A 19834-nucleotide genomic window follows, 5' to 3' on the forward strand; every position below is an offset into this window, starting at 1 on the left:
CCGAAAGAAGTAGAGATTATTATATGAAGCCTAAATTACTAAAATATAAACACTCTCCTTAATACTCGTTGTTTCAACTACTTTTTTTTTTCATCTGAAGTAGCAGGGGGTCTGATTCAACCGGATCGTTTATGTCCCAACAGTGCACCGTGCCAGGTATGGGTTAATTTTTGTGTGCTTTATATAATATAAATTATTTCTATCGTTTATAAAAAGCTGAATTTTGCTTAAATAACGTTTTCCCTACAGACTATTTTGCTTGATAAGTTATGTTCCGTATAATGTCCCATATTTTGTATATATAATTTGTAATTATGGCATGTTGACACATTTTCTTTATTTTTATCCTTATATCAATATTATATGTATAAAAATATAAGGAAATCAGAAAAATACGCTTGAAATAAATACAAGATTAAATCATACAAATCTTCTCTATCATTTGTAACTTTTTGTCTACCTGACCTACAAATATGAACTATATATTAAACAAAATAAATTTTAATTACAAAATATTTTGTTGTAAGTTCCAAGACTGTAGAATTGAACATAAGTTAAGAAATCAATTAAAACATGATTGTTCTACAGACGGTGGCGGTCAAATTGGAAATTTAAGCCAAATTGGATGCAGCTCAAGAAGGATATTCGGGGACTTTAGGATATTACTATACTTGATGAAAGGAAATTATCCTGCAAATTTCATTAAGATACTAATTTTTGCTAGGTTTGTCAAAATTTTCCCCTACATACTGTATTATTCAATAAGAGCGCGAAAATAGGAAAGGTTAACTATTAATGAGATGCAGAACTATCAACGTATGTGAGCTAAACCAAGTTAAAAAAAAAAAGTTCAACTTTCGCCTAACAAGGAAATTAACTCTGTGTCATCGCTTTGATTTGTCATTTGCATAGCTAGGAGGTATTAAGCGAAACTTAAAGCCCCAAGGGAACTATAGCCCCTATAACCCTCCCCTTGAATCGTCGTCTTATATATATATATATATACAGCGTGCGAATTAGATAATCTATATTGGGGGGGATAAAATTAGGCCAACAGAACATAAAGTCTGAAGGTTTGTAAATGAAAAATCGTTGAAAATGTATAAAGTAAGCTGATGTAACATCATTAGTATGAAAACAGTCAATCAATGTTTTAAAAAATGGTAAAATTCTTAGCATTTTCTCCTATTTGAAACTTTTTTTTACCAGGTTCGACTGATTATCTAAAAAAAAATGTAATACTTTGTACCTATACAATGAGAAGTTTACCACTCATTCAAACAATGTTTTCAATATTACACTTGTTATCTCGTACAAAGAAAGTACGGAGCTTAAAGGTGTTTCGAATACATATGTATATCTGATGGGGGTAGGGTAATGTTTGCTTCAACTGTTAAAGATTTAAAATGTACACTCATGTCCAAAATGATTGATTCATATCTATAATTGTCTTCTTGTAAGAATATAATTTGATAATGATTTTGCAGGGTACTTTTAATACTGATACTATGTGTATAATCGGAAAATGTATATTTGTGGTAAATTTCATAGGAAAAGAATTATAAATATGAAAATTAGAATGAGTAAAACAAAATATTGCTAAATGGACAAGAAAGTTTATTTTCGTTTTATTTTTATTTACTGCTCTCTTGACGTGAAATTTGTCACATACATGTCTTTGCCGATTAAACACGTACTAATATTATAAGAAATACCGGGCGAATTCATTATCAAATTATATTCCTACAACAACATATTTATAGACATGCGACGATAATTTTGGACATGAGTGTACATTTTGCAGCTACTTAACTGTTTGTAGAATTTTGTATAATTCTCTTCGTGATTTGTGCTATTGATTTTCTATAATTATATTTTGAAAGTTTGAGGAAATTCTTGAATTCATTATGTGTTTTTCTTTCATCACCCACATTTAGTTAGAAGAATTAGTATTTGTCAGTGTCTAGTAGTCTATTATTTACGCACTTCAGTTAGAAAAGTTCAAGATAGCAAAATTCAACACTATTTAGTAACAAGGAAAAATGCTACAAATTTACATTTATATGATAAATTTCTTTTTCATAAGTCATTCTTGCTCTACATAAAATTTCGAGTTCATTTTTTATATTTTCCATGAAATTGAAGTTTATTATCGATAATTACACCACACAAGTACTGATTAATATGGTTGACATTCATATTGAAAGCCAATACAAGAATCTTCCTCAGTCACCCCAAAAGAAAGAAAATAAATGTGAATTGCACATGTGTGTCCTCACTTATTTGGTAGTTTTCGCCAATACTACATGCCTTAATAATATCGAACGAGTTAGTGTTATTCTATATATTGTTGCGTAGCGTTTATAAATGAGTTTACATTAGATTACGAAATATGTACTTAAAATATCAAATTATAGAAAATAAATATTATCAAACAAACCAAAAAGGTTAAGTGGCAAAAGAAATTGAATGTAAAAAGATAAATATTTTTTAAAAATAAATATACATTTTAAATTATCGACTAAAAGTGTTTAACAATTTCCAGATTATACCAACATAGCTAAAGCATATCCCAAAAACCATCTCCATATCCCACTACGAAACTGTCCCCAGTGCCGATTCTGCCATTGTTATTTAAATATCATCACATTAATTCGTGAACAATTTAAAGTACGTGAAAGCCCTAATTGTGTATTTGTAGCACTTACAAGCACTGAGGAAACACTAACGATTGACAGCACTATTGTATAATTTGGAAAATATTCACAAAAATGGCGTTTCTCCCTTGACGTCAACTAAATATCACTACTTTTATTAGTTAATAACTTTACGTGGATGAAAGTACTAACGTTGTGCTTGCAGTACTAACCACTATTAACGCAGTACTAACGATTGACACTACTTTTGTATAATTTGGAGAATATTTAGAAAAGTGGCGATTCTGGCTAGACGTCAAGTGAATTTCGCCACTTTAACACGTTAATAACTTTATATGGGTGTGAGTACTAACGTTGTGCTTGGAGTACTAACCAGTACTAACGTAGTACTAACGATTGACACTACTTTTGTATAATTTGGAGAAGATTTACAAAAGTGGCGATTCTGGCTTGACGTCAAGTGAATATCGCCACTTTAATTCGTTAATAACTTTATATGGGTGTGAGTACTAACGTTGTGCTTGGAGTACTAACCAGTACTAACGTAGTACTAACGATTGACACTACTTTTGTATAATTTGGAGAAGATTTACAAAAGTGGCGATTCTGGCTTGACGTCAAGTGAATATCGCCACTTTAATTCGTTAATAACTTTATATGGGTGTGAGTACTAACGTTGTGCTTGGAGTACTAACCAGTACTAACGTAGTACTAACGATTGACACTACTTTTGTATAATTTGGAGAAGATTTACAAAAGTGGCGATTCTGGCTTGACGTCAAGTGAATATCGCCACTTTAATTCGTTAATAACTTTATATGGGTGTGAGTACTAACGTTGTGCTTGGAGTACTATCCAGTACTAACGTAGTACTAACGATTGACACTACTTTTGTATAATTTGGGGAAGATTTACAAAAGTGGCGATTCTGGCTTGACGTCAAGTGAATATCGCCACTTTAATTCGTTAATAACTTTATATGGGTGTGAGTACTAACGTTGTGCTTGGAGTACTAACCAGTACTAACGTAGTACTAACGATTGACACTACTTTTGTATAATTTGGAGAAGATTTACAAAAGTGGCGATTCTGGCTTGACGTCAAGTGAATATCGCCACTTTAATTCGTTTATAACTTTATATGGGTGTGAGTACTAACGTTGTGCTTGGAGTACTAACCAGTACTAACGTAGTACTAACGATTGACACTACTTTTGTATAATTTGGAGAAGATTTACAAAAGTGGCGATTCTGGCTTGACGTCAAGTGAATATCGCCACTTTAATTCGTTAATAACTTTATATGGGTGTGAGTACTAACGTTGTGCTTGTAGTACTAACCAGTACTAACGTAGTACTAACGATTGACACTACTTTTGTATAATTTGGAGAAGATTTACAAAAGTGGCGATTCTGGCTTGACGTCAAGTGAAAATCGCCACTTTAATTCGTTAATAACTTTATATGGGTGGGAGTACTAACGTTGTGCTTGGAGTACTAACCAGTACTAACGTAGTACTAACGATTGACACTACTTTTGTATAATTTGGAGAAGATTTACAAAAGTGGCGATTCTGGCTTGACGTCAAGTGAATATCACCACTTTAATTCGTTAATAACTTTATATGGGTGTGAGTACTAACGTTGTGCTTGGAGTACTAACCAGTACTAACGTAGTACTAACGATTGACACTACTTTTGTATAATTTGGAGAAGATTTACAAAAGTGGCGATTCTGGCTTGACGTCAAGTGAATATCGCCACTTTAATTCGTTAATAACTTTATATGGGTGTGAGTACTAACGTTGTGCTTGGAGTACTAACCAGTACTAACGTAGTACTAACGATTGACACTACTTTTGTATAATTTGGAGAAGATTTACAAAAGTGGCGATTCTGGCTTGACGTCAAGTGAATATCACCACTTCAATTCGTTAATAACTTTATATGGGTGTGAGTACTAACGTTGTGCTTGGAGTACTAACCAGTACTAACGTAGTACTAACGATTGACACTACTTTTGTATAATTTGGAGAAGATTGACAAAAGTGGCGATTCTGGCTTGACGTCAAGTGAATATCGCCACTTTAATTCGTTAATAACTTTATATGGGTGTGAGTACTAACGTTGTGCTTGGAGTACTAACCAGTACTAACGTAGTACTAACGATTGACACTACTTTTGTATAATTTGTGGAAGATTTACAAAAGTGGCGATTCTGGCTTGACGTCAAGTGAATATCGCCACTTTAATTCGTTAATAACTTTATATGGGTGTAAGTACTAACGTTGTGCTTGGAGTACTAACCAGTACTAACGTAGTACTAACGATTGACACTACTTTTGTATAATTTGGAGAAGATTTACAAAAGTGGCGATTCTGGCTTGACGTCAAGTGAATATCGCCACTTTAATTCGTTAATAACTTTATATGGGTGTGAGTACTAACGTTGTGCTTGGAGTACTAACCAGTACTAACGTAGTACTAACGATTGACACTACTTTTGTATAATTTGGAGAAGATTTACAAAAGTGGCGATTCTGGCTTGACGTCAAGTGAATATCGCCACTTTAATTCGTTAATAACTTTATATGGGTGTGAGTACTAACGTTGTGCTTGGAGTACTAACCAGTACTAACGTAGTACTAACGATTGACACTACTTTTGTATAATTTGGGGAAGATTTACAAAAGTGGCGATTCTGGCTTGACGTCAAGTGAATATCGCCACTTTAATTCGTTAATAACTTTATATGGGTGGGAGTACTAACGTTGTGCTTGGAGTACTAACCAGTACTAACGTAGTACTAACGATTAGTGTATTTTTCATTTAATTGTTAGTAAGTGGCGATTTTGACTTGACAAACGTGTGACTGCAGCAAGTTCTGAATAAAACCAGGAAATAACGATACACGGGAGTATGTAGCGGGCTTAATTGTAAATATGAAGATTCCACTTGTCGATTTAATCGGTTGAACGATCCAACTACAGAGTGCCAAAAGTGTGGAAATACCCAAATAAAATCCAAACCGTTCATAATTGGGAAAAAGGGGAAAAAATGATGATAACAGACGAGGAAGAAAATCTTTTAAGACATATGGCACCATCTGTCACTATTTTGAAATCCGCCATCTTGAAATGGCGGGAACTTATGGGAACCTTATCGTGTGATACATCAAATAGGACAGAAATTTTTCCAGGAATCTAGTAGTGAAATGTTTTTTGTCTCTACGACCAACCGTTGCAAAGTTTTAACCGATTTTCTGCACTTACCTGGAGATAACACTGCGGGCAATGTGTGGCCCACTGACCAATGTTACAGCAGAAGTTTACTGAGCCGTTCTTCCTGAGCAATCGTTAAATGTATCTGCTGCTGCCAGTCATCCATTACCCTACTCTAATCTTTATCACACTCTTATGTTACACTCGTTCAAGACATTCTACTGAGATGCCATCAACCAGCAACAGGGTTGTGTCGTCGTTGTCTCCTGGGTGTTGGATCATATCGGCACGCATGAAACAAGCGTGCTGACACAGCTACCAAGAACGTCGCCTTGGCAAGGGGTTGCGTTGGACCATGGACTTCCTTGCTAAGATCTTTGTCATTTTTCCAGCTTGATGCGCTCTCACTGGCAAGCGGATTGGGACCAGGCACCTGACAATAAACTTCACACAGTTAAGCCGCTCCTTGAGGATTGGCGGACATTCCTCACTCTCGTCGTCGAGACGAAGTGTTCCTGGCGCGTCTGCGTATCAGACGCTCTCATTTGACGCATACTTATTTGCTGTGTGGATTATGCCGTCCGTATTGTGAAGACTGTATTGTTCCACTGAGTATTCGGCACATTCTTGTCGAATGTCCTGAATTCTCAGACTTCAGAGAACGTCACGAACTGCCTTCTAGACTGTGTGCTGTTCTCGATGCATTGATTGTACAGTTCTCTGAGGATTTTATACATCCATATATCGCTGATATATTCTTAGCTTTCCCTCTTCCCTTTCATCTTTTATCTATCTATTATTGTATTTTATATATTTTATTCCATATGTTTATTATTTTAACTCATTTTTCTTCTTAGCACTTGTTTGCTTTTACCTTTGACTTAGCTGAATCAACTGTTTTCTGTCGGGTAGTCCGTGCTTGAGCTGTCGCCTCTATCGTGTAGAGGACAAATACCCTCGCAGCTGACGTCTCCATTCAATTATATTCATTAAGAAGCCTAACCACTGCGAAATTAAAATACCGCTAATTTTACAAAATTATGTGATATCTTCAAACAGATAAAAGATAATCGAAATGTGGAACAAGAGCGACAATATTATTTTGCATGAGGTACCGTTATTACGGGTCACCTAGTAGCTTTCCGTTTGCAGCCATTTATAAACGCGAAAATAAATGCCGATTTTCTAAATGGCTGGAAATTGAAAGCAGATAAGTGAGACGTGATAACGGCATCTCATGTAAAATAATATTGTCTAGGATGATCTTGTTCCACATTTCGATTATCTTTTATCAGTTTGAAGATATCACATAATTACTGTAAAATTGGCGGTATTTTAATTTCGCCGTGATGGGGTCTTTTAATTCGTTCAATTATTCAAAGAAGTTTCGAACACAATTCATATTGCATGGAGAAAGGTACTCAAAATTGTTCCTTAAAAAATCCAAAGAAAAAAGAAAAAAGAGGCACAAATTATACCTTTCCAGTTCGGACTGTACTTCTAAGTAAAACACAAGCAATTGTTTCTCTCACATACAACAATCAAAGGATCCCGAAACTTAAAAATGAATATATGACTACCAAGCGTGTTGATAAAAATAATTTTTAAAAAAATATCTGAGCACCTTCCTTCATTAGATTAACATAGCAGGATGCCCAAACACTGGATAGTGAAAATAGCGACGTAGTCCGTTTGATTATATGAAACAAATTGGCTTTAGCAGTAACTAACTTTCTTCTACATCATGTTGCCAGCTATTAGTTGATTTGCAATGCAGAGAAAATTGTTACCTAGAAGTACCGTTCGAACACAACGTACGAGTCCTTTTCCATAATGGTTTCTTTCTAGTGGTACTTTAAAGTACCGTTAGCAAATAAAGGGTTAAATTTCGCTATAACTTTTCACACTGCGCTATGGGAAATTGGCTCCCGTTCTGGGTGACGAGCGTTGAAATCCTCTGCGATCTGTCTGCTGCTGTGCTCTCCTGAGATCAACACGATCTCTATCTGTGTTACGCCACCTGAAACAATCGGTTAAAACATTGCAACAGTTGGTCATCGAGCCAAAAACATTCTGCCACTGGATTCCTGGAAAAATTTCAGTCCTATTTGATGTATCACTTGATAGGGTTCTCTTTTATATATATATATATATATATATATAGACCAAAAGTGGCGGCTACTTCAAGATGGCGGCCGATGGTGCCATATGTCGTATAAGATTTTATCCTTCGTCTGTTATCATCAATTTTTTCCCCTTTTTTCCACAACTCTGAACAGTTTGGATTTTATTTGGGTGATCCAACACTTTTGGAACACCCTGTATTTTGTAAATAGCTTAACCTAACATATCATTATACGTGTGCCCTCGAGTTGGGTTTCCCGTGGAGGAGCGTGAGTATTTAATTGACATATGGAATGTGGAAAAGAATATTTATTTGAATGTATTACAGCGATACGGATACCACTGTAAACTATAGTTTCACGTTCCAGATAACCTGGATGCTGAAAGAGGAAGCTAAGCTTGAAAACCAAACAAACGAGATCTATAGAATAAATTGAAATGGAGTGCGTTAAAAAAAACTCGTGATGGTATTTATGTGTTTGAAGTTATGTTCGAAGGAAAGGCGGTCATAGAAAAGTAAGAACTGCTTATTCCGTACAATTCTTTGGTTTACACAAATAAACCATATCGATGATTTAGGTATCAGAGCGTTGGGATAAAAAGACATTGCCCCGGGTGAGGATCGAACTCACGACCTTGAGATTATGAGACTCACGCGCTACCTACTGCGCTACCGAGGCGATGCGTTAGTATGGTTAGAGACAAATTATTGCATATGAATTACTGTATTATCCATCTTTCAAGTTGATATAACTTTTCTGCTTAAAACTATAAGTTACAGACACTGTTGCTTCCAAGTTGTTGATTACATGAATGTTGTTAAGGCAAGTAGTCATGTAGGAAATAAAACACTGGACCATGCACACAGAAGTAGTAGCATAGGAAGAATTTTCTCAAAGAAGGCGGTATTTCAAGCTTATAAGTTCATGTCATTTCGAAACTTAATATAGGAATTGTATATTTTTTTCACAAAATCTTGCTCAAGAGGGAAAGAGTTAAAACCCTTTACTTCTCATTTCGTACGCCACTGCACAGAAGGCACAGATTCTATTAAGGATTAAACTCAGGCGTATCTTTAAACGTGGGTTATATATAAACAAAAATGTTTCCAAAACATTATCTATTATTATTATTATTATTATTATTATTATTATTATTATTATTATTATTATTATTATTATTATTATTATTATTATTATGTTCTAAAGAGAATAATCATTTTATATGCCATACAAAGATCCATCATGTTTGATGTTCTATACTTTATAAATACGAGGTTCCACGAAATAAAGAACGAGTGGTTGTATCCCAATAAAAACGAAAGATAAACAAAACTTAATTTACAAGAAAGTTAAATCTAACACTACTTTTCTATGTAATTCTTATTGCTATTGATGCATTTATCATAATGAGACTCGAGTTTTTAATTTACACCTCCAACTTAATTGAACCTTACATTTTACATATTTTTATCAATAAGTAATCGAGAATTTAAATATTGTAGATATTGCCTCATGTCACCCTTTAGAAATGGAAATTTCGAAAATTATGGAACATGTATTCCCTTATTTTAGTTGAGAGAATGGAATGGAATGAAATCTTTAAGTTTTACGTCCCACAGTTATGCCGGCAAAGCTAAACTAGACGGTGATGGTGAAAAATGAATGAAACGGTGGAATGAGGAAAGTGGGAGGAAACAGGCGAACCTTGAGAAAGTCCACACACGCTGTGTTTGTCCACCACAAAGCTCACTTGGCGCGAGCTGGGATCAAACCAAAGACTCCATGCACCAGAGGTGAACGCTCTATCACTGAGCCACCGCAACCCCCTTTAGTTGAGAGAGTATAAATCAAATTTTACATCTCAAACCTACGCAAACTTTTGCTTTGAGCACCTTCTAGATAAAAAAAAAAGTTCCCTTTCCCCTTAAGAACAGAATTTTGAAAAAACGCGAAACTTTTTTTTCACTTTTTTCCACATGCCAAGTTTCGTCTTCCTAATTTCAGGGATTTGTTAGACATTTCATTTCCTGCGGAAAATTCTACCTCTTTTTTTACTTCTCCTTTAAGATATGTGTATTAGAAAATATTTCTTGTTTCTTGTTTCCCTGACAGAGTGAATTTCTGTCCAAATTTCTCGTTTCTAGCAATAGTACAGATTTTTCGCGGTATATTCGCCCATTTTCGCTCGGTGCTGCCATCTGGCGTATCATGCTGGAACTGTGGGTTTGCTGGTGGGAGCAGCGTTGTGTCTGATCATCTAGGTGCGTGAATGTTGCTAGTGAGTGTTGTTAAATAGCGTCGAAAATCAACAGGTATTAGAGACCTTTTTCATGCTAAGTTTTCGTATATACACATTTTGAAACAATGTCGGGAGAATAGGTTACCACTCGGAATGACTCTATTGTGGCCCATTACACACAACGGTTTCCCCTTGCTAAACGGTCACCCACGAAAACCACTAGGAGAAGGGCTGCAAGCAAAGTGACATCCTTAGTGAAAAGGGGACCCGTCGATTTGCGTGCCAAGAAAATCCCCCGACGCAATGTAATATGGGCCATAGATTCCACCTAGCACTGCCAACTGTGAACGTAACAATTCGCAAGCGCCTCAGGTTGAAGTGTGTGCGGAAGGCCCGGGTACGCCACCTGCCATTGCGTCACATTGCCGAACGTAAGACGAAATACAGGAAACTGTACGAAAAATACTTGGTAAGTTGCAAATCGAAGATGTCACAATGGATGAATCATGTGTCCATCTCACTGCTAGAGGTCACATTCGGGAGATCAGATACCGTGACATTGACGGCAATGGACGCAACAACTTTGTTCATCAATGCATTGAAAGTTTCCCTTGTGGCTTTATGGTTGTTACAGGATTCAAATATGAGGGCCAGTTGATGATACCTAAGGTGGACAAAAACGTGAAGGTGAATGCAAGATACTTCCAAGAATCTATTATGACACCTATCTGTCGGTGAGACATCACACAATTGAATGAAATGGACTCAAACTAGGTGATGATCCATATGAACAAAGCTTCGAGTCGTACCGCCAGAACATCACTACATTTTTATCAGGAAATGGCAGAGGAATTAGGAATTATTGTCATTCCGTTTGAAGACATTACTGCGAAAAGCCTAGATGCCAGTTCAATGGATTTTTGCGTATTTGGATTCTGGAAACGACGTCTACAACATCGCCGCTTGAGCACACTGAATGGTCTATGGAAAGTTTGCAGGGAAAAGTGGGACAAAATTCCCTTGCCTGTCCTGCTCCAGAACTTGCTCCAATGAAAACTGCGATGGCGTGTGATAATCTACAACGCAGGGGTTCCAATAGATCACGATCGGCGGTGGCGGCGCGGTATCTCTTAAGGTGAGTACCCGTCAAAAATGGTCTGATATAAAGCGAAAAACCTTCTGTAGTAATACGGTCTGGGTGTTGATTAGTGATCCACTTTTACCCTTTCATAAAATAGTATACGTTTATTAAGATTAATAATTAAAGAATGATTGTGGTTACTTGTAATTGACCAATTTTGAAAATAGTTAATAAATACTGCTGTATAATGTTACATTACAATCTAAAACAATATATCGGCTTTTTCGTGATGTTCACCTACTATTAACTTTCTAATAAAATACATTCTAGTCGTTTAGTTAGTGCTGAAGTAATAGGAATAAATTTGCTATTATGGTTCAGTTATCTAAAATATTTTCTGCTATTTGAGTAATTCAATTTCATTTGTAATTCTCATAGATTTAACATGCAAGGGTAAATAAAACGATCACTAACAGCAGTCGGGAATCGAACCGGGGACTACTGTTTCTTTCAGCGCCGAGATTATATGAAAAGTGGACTTAAGAGCTTAAAATTTTATAAAAGGGTAAAAATGAATCACTAATCATCACTAATCACTAATCTTACTACTATTGCTAAAAACGAGAAATTTGGACAAGAATTCACTCTGTCAGGGAACCGAGAATTTTAAAAATACATATCTTAAAGGAGAAGTAAGGATAGTTTTAAATTTTTACCGAAAATGACGTATGTAACAAATTCCTGAACAGTGGCGACTTTAGCGGGTAGGCCGAGTAGGCACGGGCCTACCCAAAAATTTTGAAAAATATGTAATCGCTAAAAGATACAATAAGAATAAATATATTTTACACTATTTATATTAATGGTAGATAATTATTTAACAAATAACCAATTACTGTAAAAGTAATTTCCTACTACCGTAAATCAATCAAATTTACATATGTATCCATAAGCGAGGGAGTGGTCCTACCCAAAATTAAAGTCCTAAAACCGCTCTTTCCCTTAAGTTAGGGGAATGAAACTTGGCATGTAAAGTCCAGTAAAAAACTTTAAATACACATATTTCGCGTTTTTTTAATGTTCCTAAGGGGAAAGGGAGCATCTTCCTTTATTCAGAAGATGCTCAAAGCAAGAGTTTCTGTAAGTCTGGGATCTTTCTTTAGTTTGTGGAATCTCGTATTTACAAAGTATGATAGATGTTTCAATGGCATATGAAATGATTATTCCCTTTAGAACATAATAATAATAATAATAATAATAATAATAATAATAATAATAATAATAATAATAATAATAATAATAATAATAATAATAATAATAATAATAATAATAATAAATATAAATATAACGGTTTGGAAATTATTGAAAATTATTTTCTTTACAGCTACTATGCTAAAACATTTTCTTACATATGACCCACGAGAATCTATGCCTTCTGAGCAGTGGCGTACGCAATAATAAATAAAAATTTTAACTCTCCTCCTCGTTTGAGCAAGATTTTGTAATATATATATATATATATATATACACCCTCCATTCCAAAAGAAACCGAACTATTGAAAACAAATAGTACCACTAGTGCCATCTATTGTAATATTTTACCGGTAGATGGCGTAGTCCCTCATTGACAACTGGTATAAATGTCATGACATTTGGATGCACGGCAACAAAGTTATTGCGTTTCAACTGTCAGTGTGTTGTGTACATCGGTCGGAAAATGAGTTTCAAACAACGAGCTGCAATTGAGTTTTGTGTTAAACTGGGTAAAACTTTTAGTGAAACGCACCAAATGCTACAAAATGCATATGGTGATGAGTGTCTATCCCGTACGCAAGTTTACGAGTGGTTCAGGCGATTCAAATCAGGTAGAGAGACGCTGGATGATGACGAAAGATCAGGCCGTCCCAGAACCGGATTATGGGAAGAAAACATCGAAAAAGTGCGTGAATTCATCAAACATAACAAAAAATCGTCGGTGAAAGTTATTGAAATAGAATTAGGCATTCCTCAAACAACCGCATACCGCATTTTGACCGAAGTTTTGGGCCTTAAGAAGGTTAATTCGCGGTTTGTACCACACAAACTCACCGAAGACCAAAAAGTTGATCGAATTGCGCATTGCAAAGACATTGTTAAAAGTGCTCGGCAGGATCGAAACTTCTTGAAATCGATTGTAACTGGTGACGAGACGTGGTGTTTTGAATATGAGCCCGAAACAAAGCGGCAAAGTGCTGAATGGAGAGCGCCGGATGAAGAAACACCCAAAAAAAGTCGCTTGGTGAAGTCAAAAGTTAAGGTGATGCTGATTTGTTTTTACGATTCAAAAGGAATTATCCACAAAGAATTTGTTCAGCCCGGCCAGACAGTCACTGGAGAGTTTTACTTGGGCGTCATGAAGCGTTTGCTGGCAAGAATTCGTCGTATTCGGCCCGAATATCGCGAAATCGGCAGTTGGACTCTTTTGGACGATAATGCACCATCACATCGTTCGCGACTTGTAACTGAATTTTTGGTCAAAATTCACATTATTCGGTTGCATCATCCGCCCTATTCACCAGATCTCGCTCCGTGCGATTTCTATCTATTCCCGAAACTGCATTTGGCGATGAAAGGAAAGTGGCACGCATCGATTGATGCCATTGAGAAGGCGACGACCGCCGTCCTAAAGACCATTCCAATAAAGGACATGGAGAAGTCGTTTGACAACTTGTTGGAGCGTGCAAATATGTGTATCGATGCAGAAGGGGAATACATTGATTAATAAAAATGATTTGTTCCAAAATGTACATTGCTTTTTTGTTTTTTTAAAACGTTCGGTTTCTTTTGGAATGGAGGGTGTATATATATATATATATATATATATATATATATATATATATATATATATATATATATATATATATATATATATATATATATATATATATATATATATATATATATATATATACAATTACTACATTAAGTTTCCAAACGTCTGAAATAACGAAGCTGTAAGCTTGAAACATCTTCTTTGAGGAAATTCTGTGTGTGCTACTACTTTTGTAGGCTTGATTCAGTTTTTTTCTTCTTAAATTTCCTACTACTTGTCTTAATAACTTTGATGAATCAATAGAATCTGAAACGTACAGTCTCGACCAGAAAGGTTATATTATCAACTTGAAAGATGGATAATAATTTATTTCTATTAAGTTGTTTCTAACGAAACAAATGCATCGTCTCGGTAGCGCAGTAGGTAGCGCGTGAGTCTCATAATCTCAAGGTCGTGAGTTCAATCCTCACCCGGGGCAATGTCTTTTTCTCTTACGCTTTGACATCTAAACCATTAATATGATATATTTGTGTAAACCAAAGAAGTGTATGGAATAAACAATTCTTGCTTTTTCAATGACCGTCTTCCTTCGAACATAACTTCAAATACATAAATACCATCACGAGTTTCTTAATGCATTCCGTTTCAATTGATTCCATAGATCTCGTTTGTTTGGTTGTTCAAGCTTAACTTCCTTTTCAGCACTGAGGCTATATGGAACGTGAACCTATATTTTAATGTGGAATACGAATCAGTGTAATACGTTCAAAAATGTATTATCTTCCACATTCTATATATCAAATAAATACTAACACTCCTCCACTAGGAATCCAATCCGAGATCGCACATGTAGAATGACATGTTAGGTTAATCTGTTTACCAAATTAGTTGGCTCGTTTAAGCAATTCAATAGACAAATGGAATCTTCATATTTAGGTCTAAGCCCCTACATACTTCCATATGTTGTTATTTCCTGGTTTTATTCAGAATATACTGCAGTCACAACTGTATCTAGATTTTTATGTCAAAGTTTGTCAATTTAACCACAATCTTCTTTTGATTCGCTTTTATATTTCGAGTAGACACTGCTTCAATGTATTAAAAGAGAATATCAACCCTTTGTACTCCATTTTTATACCAGAGAAAGAGCTAAACTATTCCACAACAACTTTTCTTCCAGAAATTTCCACTATAAAATGTTCCAAACGTGAGGAAGTACAGGCGATTTCAGCTCTGTGGAAACAGACTACCAGGAGAATAAGAATGTAATTTCAAGTAGTTACTAAGGTAAAACTTGAGAGAGAAAAATAAATGTCAAATTTGATATACTGTAAAAAAAATGTAAAAATTATAAACCACTTGTACAAAGATACTGTTATATACTACACGTGTCTCGTGCTTTTAAATGAAACCACGTACTTCTTTTCTACTACAATCCAAACCAACAGACGACATATTTCATCATTAATAACAGAACACGTGACCGAAGAGAAACACCAGCGCTGCCACCATCCTCAAAGAGGTAAAAATCTACGCAGGACTACTAATTGCATCAGTTTCAACTGGTCAAGTCCCCTCTCTTAGCTTGTACGGAGGTCTGATTAACCAAACTAAAGCCTCTTGGCTTGCCTGGAGCTCTGATGTCCCTTTCTCTCCCTTATTTTGTTTGGAACTCTCAGAGAACTAACCTAAACTAATCCCCTTAGCTTGCATAAGAGCTCTAAGGTCCCTTGCAAACTTAATTTGTCTGGAACTCTGTGGAACCTTTACCTACCTCTTTGCTTGCCTGGAGCACTGAAAAATCCTAATCGCAACATCTCAGCTTGCCGGGGGCTTTGTGATTTCCTAACCGCACTCCTTACCTTGTCTGGAGGTCTGGAATATCCTTCCCTTGGCTGCCTGGGCTTAGGTACCACCCGTTTACCAAACATGATCTACAAAGAGAACAAATGCATTGCTCCTCGGACCTCTATATAGTGATTTGTGTTATATTTGTATACTAGCTGAATATACCCATTCTTCGCATGGGGGCTGTATTTGGAAGTCAACACCTATTTGAGTATCACCATTCATTTCAGCGACCGCGAAAACTATGGATTTGACACTGATATCGGTCATTTTGGGCTATTTTTACATGTCTCGGTATTCTCCCCCGCTAACCCCCGCCCTCGAACAATGGTAGCTGAACTGGCAAGTCATCACTAATGGAAGTATTACCGTTGACATCACTAATGGAAGTATTACCGTTGATCTCAGCGACCGCGAAAACTATGGACTTGACACTAATATCGGTCATTTTGGATTACTTTTACATGATTCGGTATCCCATTTCCGGTTAACCCCGCCCTCATCCGAATAGGATGAATTTGGGAATTAATGCGATCGGAGTTTCACCATTGATCTCAGCGACCGCGAAAACTACGAATTCGACACTAATATCGCTTATTTTGTACTACTTTTACATGTCCCGGTAAACGCCCCCAAGGAACCCCCCTGGTTTAAATTTTGACAAAAACGCTTCGCCTAGGTCTGGGGCTTGGACCAAGATATCCGTGACCAAAATTTGGTAACTCTCAGTCAACTTGTCTGGTCCCCACGCCAATCCCGGCAAACGCTCTCCTGAGACCCCCCTGGTTCGAAATTTGAAAAATGTTTGCTTCGTCTTGATCTGGGGCCTGGACCAAGGTACCCTGACCAAAATTTAGTAACTCTCGGTTTACTTGTCTGGTCCCCAGACCGCACACAGACAAACAAACAAACTCTTTATTTTATTTATATTAGATAACAGGATTTTTATAATAAAAGGCTGTAGGAGAAAAATCCAAAAGTCCCGTCTGTTAGTTGCTGTACCAAATTTCACAAAATTAAATCCCCACGTCAAGCGGGTTTGCATATCCAGGCTCCTAACTATGAAAACATTTACGCTCAGTCCAACCTCAATCATTTCACGAATTCAACCTGTTTTATGTATGTTATTAGGACATAATATCGATTGTGATTTATTCTAAAAACACTTTTATACATTGCAAGAGCTGTAACGTTCAAATATTTACTGAGAACTCATAGTCGTATCGGAATAAACAAAAACGAGTATGGAACAGTAAACTGCTTTCACAAAAGGCAAAAGAAGATGTGCAAAGGCATACAAAACGGTCGAGTGGTTTGGGTCGATACACTATCAATCACATGTTTGTGTGTTCAAACCCGGTAGCAAGTTGTTTCTTTATTTTAAGTGTCTTCCTATTTTCATCCGGAGGCTGAAAATATTTCTTTGAGTAACTCATTGAAAACTTCTTTTGTTTCAAATTCGATTAGAACGGAACATTATATGAATTGCGAATCTTAAATCCATAGCTAAAAAAATGAAGTATACTCACTACTCCATTATCCTCTGATTTGTAACGAAAAACTATTTATAAACAGTGGTGACTTCAGAAAATTATTCTCGGGGGGAATTTCAATATGCAGGTGGAGGGCAAACATTGGTAGTCCACATTGAGCACGATCGAATATATGGTCCTGAAGGCGGAAATTTCTTAGCTCGAATCATAGAATTGGTAAAATCATAACTTATTGAGGATTATAATAAAAGCATAAAAGTTACAATACCAATCATGTATAAATTATCCTGTAAGTTACCAACTTTGGGTCAGATTAAAACTCAAATATTTGTTTTCGGATTGCACTTAGAAGTAAGTCCTCTCTATATAATTCTGATTGGAAAGCCATGTTTAACACTAATTAATTAATCAATATTTATACGAATATTTTTTATTTTACTATTTTTACTATTCAATAGTATATACACTTCATTTCCAAAATCAAAATCTCGAAAATGTATATTGTACGAGTGCAGACTCGCAAATAAATGATTATTTATCATATGTATTGGTCTCTATTCGAAATTCTATTTAATCGAATCCGACAAGAACACAGACAGAAATATCGAGAACAGGTGAAAAAAAGAGTGAGAAAAAAGCGTTGTATTCGGCGGGGACTCGAAGTAAGTTCGAATGGTGCTTTACAAGCCGAACGCTTTAGACCACTCGGCTATGGAAACAACTACTGATTGTAGCAAAGGCTTCGAGTAGTAGTTCTTATTACAGAATAACATTTTCTATTGCCTAAAATTTAAACCTAATTTACTTTGATATAATATATCTATTAATTTGTTACATGAACACGTTTTCGTTACTTTGATGAATGAAGTATGTTGATATAGATTCTATTACATGTTCTTTCGTAAATATTATAGAAAGTATCAGGGTTATTTATGATCTTTCATGGAAATTGACTGGCGCATGCGCAGTACACAGACAGTTCAATTGGAAGGCGAGGAAGGAAACGCTAACACACTGTTAGAATGTTTTCCTCGCAAGCAATAGTTCCCAACCGACGGACGGCGGGACGCACTTCCTCCTCCTGGGGTGGCGTGAAGGATTTACGAAGTCCCTTCGTTGTCATATTTCTTGAATGATTATACACAATATCCAGTCACATATTCTACACATTTGGAAGTGATAAATCGTAGTATAAATAAACCGTCCTCCACACACAGTGATTGTTGCTTTTCCAAGATTATAAACTGAAACACTTTTTATTTCAATAGAATATAAACTCAACCCCCTGGGTCTTCGATATGTCACGGCCTAGACTGTAACTTTCAAGTTAGAATCGAAAAATGGAGACATGTGACCTACTAAATATATTTTTAGTTCATTATACATTTTCATAAATAAAATATCCACAATTACAATGACAGTAAATGCTAGTAATTATTGTAAATCTTTGTACTTTCATTTTCCCTCTTTCTTCTCAATTGAGCTTGAAAAATGTAAAAATGGGAGGTTAAGAACTTCAAATATTACGTATATTTATCGTATTACGGAATTATATTTAATAGAATCCGGCAGAATCACAAACAGAAACGTCAAGAAGAGGTAAAACCAAATTGTACTGTGGTGGGATCCGAACTACTCTTGAATGGTGCCTCAGAATCTCTAGCCCAGGGCTGTCCAAATGGCGGCCCACGGGCCGCATGCGTCCCGCCAAACCATTTTCTGCGGCCCGCAAAGCTTTCTTGATTTACGATTGTTATAACATAATATTTTAATTTATATTCATTCATTCTTTTAATGTTTCCACTCTTCTTGCGGAATAAGGCATCCATTTAGCGCTTCTATACAACAAAAAGACGCGAGCATCCATGGCAATACTGGAGTCGGTAATGTAATCGCTGCTGAAAGGGACGATTACTTCAAGAACGTATATATATTTGATCTAGCTTTTTAAATCAGACCCTTTCTGACTCGAACTTTGCCTAGAAGCCATAGCGCACAAGACATACACCACTTCTTGTGATAAACACAATTTAGCATACTTTCTAATTTGCAATCGTCTGACATTAGATTTTGAAAATGAAGCATTTAATTTTTCTGAGTTCTGTAGAGACATCGAGAGTATCACGAATGGATTTAATGCGAAATTCTCAGATTTTGACAAACTAAAACACGACATTGCGTTATTTACTAATCCATTGACAATAGACATCGAAGAACAACCTCCAAACTTACAGCTCGAACTTTGTGACCTTCAGGTTGACCCATTCTTCAGAAGCTGCCTTGGAGATTCTTCTCTTTTACATCTCCTGTTCTCTAGCAACAACAAAAATGGATGTAGATATCCCAGCCGTTGTAAACG

At 36.0% G+C, this 19834-nt stretch overlaps 2 non-coding genes across 2 annotated transcripts; one reads left to right on the plus strand and one right to left on the minus strand.

Moving 5' to 3' along the window:
- Nucleotides 1-8607: 8607 nt before the first annotated feature.
- On the minus strand, nt 8608-8680 carry TRNAM-CAU (transfer RNA methionine (anticodon CAU)). The gene has a single exon. It is a non-coding gene; the product is annotated as a tRNA-Met (tRNA).
- Nucleotides 8681-14539: 5859 nt separating this feature from the next.
- On the plus strand, nt 14540-14612 carry TRNAM-CAU (transfer RNA methionine (anticodon CAU)). Its single transcript has one exon. It is a non-coding gene; the product is annotated as a tRNA-Met (tRNA).
- The last annotated feature ends 5222 nt before the right edge of the window (nt 14613-19834 follow it).

The sequence above is a fragment of the Thermobia domestica genome, chromosome 9 (genome assembly GCF_964235325.1).
Source record: "Thermobia domestica chromosome 9, izTheDome1.hap1.1, whole genome shotgun sequence".
Classification (NCBI taxonomy): domain Eukaryota; kingdom Metazoa; phylum Arthropoda; class Insecta; order Zygentoma; family Lepismatidae; genus Thermobia; species Thermobia domestica.